The 5,773-nt window shown below is 40.9% G+C and overlaps 1 non-coding gene across 1 annotated transcript; it reads left to right on the top strand.

Annotated features, from left to right (window-relative positions):
- The first annotated feature begins 5,370 nt into the window (after nt 1-5,370).
- On the top strand, nt 5,371-5,442 carry trnaw-cca (transfer RNA tryptophan (anticodon CCA)). Its single transcript has one exon. It is a non-coding gene; the product is annotated as a tRNA-Trp (tRNA).
- The last annotated feature ends 331 nt before the right edge of the window (nt 5,443-5,773 follow it).

Consider the following 5,773-nt stretch of genomic DNA (forward strand, 5'->3'; position numbering starts at 1 on the left):
AAGCCCATTTTACCAGTTTTTTTTAAGTTCCCCTGAAGTGTGTTCCTATCACTGGCATTGGACAAAATTCCTGAGCATTCTTTGATGCTATCTCCATAGACAGAGCAATCTTTTACGCGAGCTCAAATGTAGGATTTTGTGTGTTTAGTATCTTATTTCACCCACCAATATAAGCACAAATATGTCACGTAAATCTTGTTCACTGCAGTCCCTGCTGCTGTTTGCTGCCTATATTTACAGGCTTTTATCTCAACCTCGTCACCATGTTCTCTAATATATTCAGGGGGCATCAGCAGAGAAAATGTTCACCAAGCATGGCAAGTGCAAGGAAATGTTTATTTATGTCATTATGTCATAAACATAATATACAAATTTTTACATGTGTGAATCATCAAGATATGTCTTCAGAAATGGAACCCCGTCACAATAAACACTGTCACCTTTCAATGTTTAGCAGACAGGTTTGACGGCCTGATGTGTGTGATTCCCATATTAATGTGTTTGTACAAAGTTCGGGGAAAGATGGAGATACGAATAATTTACAGGGAAATCTTTTAAACATATTACCACATCTCTCACTCACAAAGATCTGCAAACACATGGATTCAGAAAGAACCTGAGTACAAAATCAGCTAAAATAAAAACAGCCAGAGAGACTTGCGATAACCTGCAGCTCAGGGAAAGTACATGATGTTATGGAAGGGATTCTATTTCTTTTGTTAAAATATTTTTTGAAGAAGTCATAATCAAACTGAATAAATGTAGGACCAGTTCTTTTTCAAGAGGGCACCAAAAGGACCAATTTGGCAACTATGTTTACTGGTTGTCACATGATTCAAGTTAAATATAGAACAGAAACCCTGGTAACCGGGAGAAATTTGGTTAGTGAAGTCAGTCATGCCCCTTGAATGGACAACCTTGGCAGCAGCAGCGCAAACCGAAGACAGCAGAAAACTCACAACCTTTGGTTGTAGCAGTCAGTGTGTTTTACCTGCCGGAGTGAGCAGCTGATAAAGTTAGCCTGAAGAATTGTCAATGAAGGAGAGAAGACCACAACCCAGTTTGTTTTCCAGAAAATCTTTAAAAGACCCTGAGAAGTCCACTGAGTTAATTCATCTTGTCGCATGTCTTTGCAGAAGGTCTGCTAAAATTAATTCTCAATGCCTTCTGAAAAGAACTGTTCGAAAATAACCTAGTGACCTGTCTACGTATATTCGGAAGTTAGACTGTATTCCAGTTTTGGAGCAACATATCTCATCTGATGATTTCTTCAAAAATGAGCAAATAAACAGCCCAAGAGGTTGTTTTTGTCTGCAACAGAGTGCTGAATTTAAAAAAAAATCCCTTTTATTTTTTCAGCTATCCGGTGTGTGTGTGTGTGTGTGTGTGTGTGTGTGTGTGTGTGTGTGTGTGTGTGTGTGTGTGTGTGTGTGTGTGTGTGTGTGTGTGTGTGTGTGTGTGTGTGTGTGTGTGTGTGGCTCGAAGACAAAAAAAAGGGCTTTAAAAGTTGTTCAAGGTGAAAAAGGAACTTTTAAAATTTCCACCTGTGTGTTTATGCTTTACTTCATGACTAGTTAAAACTTATTCGACAATAAATGTATAATTTTGTTGTTCATTAAAGAAACCTGGTCAGTGTCTTCTATTCTGGGAAAAATAGAGTACATGACTGACTGTATCAGTAAGTGGGAAAAGTTAAAATAGATGTTGTGACCTGTGGAGAAGTGGGATGAGAATAAAGAGTGCCCTCCTCTGCCCTTAGTTGTCACATCATTTGTGATCTGGCTCAGTAGCTTAATTGGTTCGAGTGTTTGTCTAATAATCAGAAAATCTTGGATTCATATCCTTGCTTCAAAAGTTTAGCTGTCAATCGTTTACATATGTTTTCTTGTGAACTTTAACTTTTCTTATGAATTTTATTCACAAAAGAAAACAGCTCAGTGGTTGCCTTTGTGAAGGATGTGCGTTTGAAATGGCTGTTCCTGCTCGTACAGATGTTCAGTGCTAATATTTCAACGGCAACTCAATCCGCTACAATTTCTTTGAGAGCAATGTGTTTGCAGTTGCATTTAACCTGGAAAACAGCTCAACATTAATCTCACTGAAGGAAAGTGTGACCGTGTTGTATGTTTCAGAGTGTTTGTCTCGTTTTGTGTCTCTTTTAACCAAGACTATAACACGACGCAAAGGGGTGGGTTGATCCGAGGTTTAGAATATATTATCATTCAGGAGCAAGAAAAATCAAAAGGAACAAAATAAGAAAACCCAGTCTCCAGATTTGAGAATCTGTAGATCCACTTTGGGAAAGTGAATCAGAGCAGAATGAAGGGTGAACTGTACGACTGCCCAGAAAAGATGAAGACACAGCTCAGTCAGCACGTTCCCCTGGTTTATGATGCTGGAACATTCCTCACACTGAAATTATTCAATCAATATTCATCTCCCAAGTCGGTCTGAGGCTGTGCCTCTCTGATCACGTGGAGTTAAAGCAATTCTTCCAGTCAGTTAGTTCAGCTGTCATTTCATGAGAAATTAGAAGTTATCATGACTTCGTCAGTGACCTCATGGTTCAGGTGTCTGAGTGATGTTAATCATGATGTGATGAATTGATTGTATGTTCCAGTCTTTCAGTGGTGGGTTTTCACACTGAGTTGAAACGTGTTGGACATGGTCTGGAAATGTTTCACACCGCTCCATTCCCAACAGGCCATCACCTGATGTGATGGAAATTCCATTTACTTACAGAAGCTACATTTCCATCATTGCACATCTGGCTGCACAGTCAGGATCTGAGCTGAAGGTGACCGTCCTGCCCAAATTTCCATAGAGGCAAAAAAGACATGTGATGGGTTACTGGCACAAAGCTGGGTGATGAGGTGTTTGAGAGGTTAAGATGATGGATTATTAATTCCTTCTGTATGAGTTTGAATCCCATCTGCATCAACAGTTTATAAAATGTTCAATCCATTGTTTCTTCGTAATTCACCAGCTTTTGCAGAAAGTAGGACTTAAGCTGTTGCAGTACCTGTTAGAAAGATAGTCGAAGTTATTCTGAAGCCATCTTCCAATGTCATCTACATGGAAGCGGGATTTTAAAGGATAAGATGTAGTTTTTAAAAGTCACTTCAATCTTACTCGAGTCTTTACAAAGAAGCCAGGTAAATCTTTGATGAAAACTCATATACATTTAGAGATCTTTTAAAAGCACTTCAATCTTGTTAATAAAAAGTCAGATATAAATTTAAGAACTCTGATAAGGCTATGCTAAAAAGTTACAAACAACTAAGAAACAAAATACAACATTTAAAATGTCTGAACTCCCTCTGAAAGTTGACCCCTGCTGCTGCCGGTGTCTTCCTGGAACAGTGGAGCTGTTGTGTCAACAGAAAAGTCCTTCCCGAGCAGCCCTGAGCCAGTTGGCACCGGCTCCAATCCAACCAAGGTAAAAATCAGGATACATTGTGGGCAATGAGCCCAAATTGCTGAACTACAGGTCCCTGTCACTTTAAAGAGTGGGCTGGTGCGATTATGATCAGAGGCTCCTTCTGAGCACATTTCGCACCACCACAACTTCCAGATGCTGGTGTTAGTGTGTGCATGCACCGGCAGTTGCAGTGCTGTTCAGACCCTCAATAGCAGTGAAAGTCTCAGTGTTCGCCGCCAATGGGGCTGTAAAATCCAGGCCAATATCTCACAGCCCTGTTAGATTTGCTCTGCCTCTGTACAAAATCAAACTCCACACAGTGTCTTTCACTCACTCCTGTTTCCAGCCCTGATGGTGCAGAAATCCCCTCTCAAAGGTACACAATCCAGTTGATTTCTGATCAAATATCTCCTTCCTCATTCAATAGAGGAAACAGAGACATGAACAGGAGTCAGGTGCAAGAAAGTTTCACCAACAGAGCAAAGAAAGGCACCAACAAATGTCACACCTACGTTCCAAATCATTTCACAGGAATATTCTTTCACTTGTTTTGTGAGATGACTGCAATAAATCTGAAAATGAGCACCATGAGGTTTGTGTTCACTCGTCACTTGTTCTCCTGTGTTTGTCTGTCAGGTTTTTAATTCAATTTGTATTGGATATTGAAGAGAATCTCTTTTCAAGATGATTGCACATTGTATTGTGTTTAAAGCAACCAACTTGTAAAATGGCAGATAATGAATGTTTCAATACCTGTGTGACCAGATTCTTCCAATGCTTTTCAACAGCTAGATTGATGATGCTTGTAATCTGTATCCTGTGGCGAATGGGAGAGGAGAATAAAAACATGGTGCATGAACAGGACAGACTGTGTAAAATGGGAGCACAGAAATCCTGCCACCTCATTGAAAGTTAATGAGATTTATTCGAAGTCAGACACCTGTCCACAATGAACAAGTGAATACATTAATTGTCCACTTTCAATCTAAATGGGACTGAGGTTCCAACAGAGAAGTTTTCTGGAAAATGCCTGCTGCAGTTTTAAAATTGATGAACTGGAACATCTTATACTAACTTTCAAATAACTGTAGTGATTGTATAGTTCTCATAGTGGAGAGAAGGAGTTGTTTATAAATAGAAGCAGAAAGACACATTTGTGGATTGGTGAATGAGCTTTATCTTTCTGAAATGTATTTGCCCTTTGGTTGCAGGTCACTGGAAATTCTTTTTTACATTTCAATTGTAGCAGCAGCAATTAGCAGCAAAATGTCTGATTAATCAGAGTAGTGGGTCTGGGAAACACTTAAACAGCCGAGACCCTGGAAAACAGAACTCCAAGTAATAGTTTAAATAAGGCACTGAACTGACAGAGCGGTAAAGGCCTGCTCAGGTCAGGAAAAAAACACGACACGAACCTGACAGAACCACATTGGACCCGAGCCCGACCCGGCCCGAGTATCTCCATTTATTCCCACGCCCAAAGTAACCCGAGCCTTACCCGACCACCGGAATGTTCACTTTACCTACCTCCCGATTCCGAATCTACAGGAAGCTGCAGCATGAGCGCAATGACATCATAGAGATGCTCACTTGCTCACTGAGCAGACTCAGAGTTTCCCTCCTTGACGTCCCAGACTCCCAGCTGAGGTTGGCTTTTCAACTTTTTACACTTATTAAACTCAACTTCCCAGCAGAGCAAAATTTAATACTTACTGTGTGTGTCACACCCGGACCTAGCCTAACCTGGACCCAGCCTGACCTGAACCTGAAAGCCCGGAAGAGCGACCCGACACGACCCGAACCCGACACAGGTCGTCGGGTCCCGTCGGGTTCAGGTCGGGTCGCAGGCCTTTCCAGAGCGGAGGTCAGATGAGGATTGAATTAATTTCAATCACTGAATCTAAACAAGAAGTAAATCTGTCAGGAATGGAAGCCTTTGCTTTACCTGTGAGCTTGTGGCGCAACGGTAGCGCGTTTGACTCCAGATCAGAAGATTGTGTGTTCAAATCACATCAGGCTCAGTTATGTTTTACAGCATCTCAAGTTCCTGGATTTTATCTCAGAAGAAAGTTCGTTCTATTGGAATGTTCAGTGAATGTTTGAATTTCAAGATCAACTTTAATAGATTAAAGTCCTGATTTCTGGTTCCGTTCCATTTCCATGCTCAGTTCTTATTTCACACTGTTTTATATCAGAACAATGTTTCAGGGATGTGATGTGTCCATTGTTTGTGCAATCGCTCTGTCACCCAGTGTGAGAAATAAAACACAAACCGCCCAGCGTGCGGCTCAAACCCATACCTGGCTCTGTCTATAGGCCGCTTAGTTCAGTTGGCTAGGACGCAGTGTTGAT

This window comes from Heterodontus francisci, unplaced genomic scaffold (assembly GCF_036365525.1).
Source record: "Heterodontus francisci isolate sHetFra1 unplaced genomic scaffold, sHetFra1.hap1 HAP1_SCAFFOLD_43, whole genome shotgun sequence".
Taxonomy (NCBI): domain Eukaryota; kingdom Metazoa; phylum Chordata; class Chondrichthyes; order Heterodontiformes; family Heterodontidae; genus Heterodontus; species Heterodontus francisci.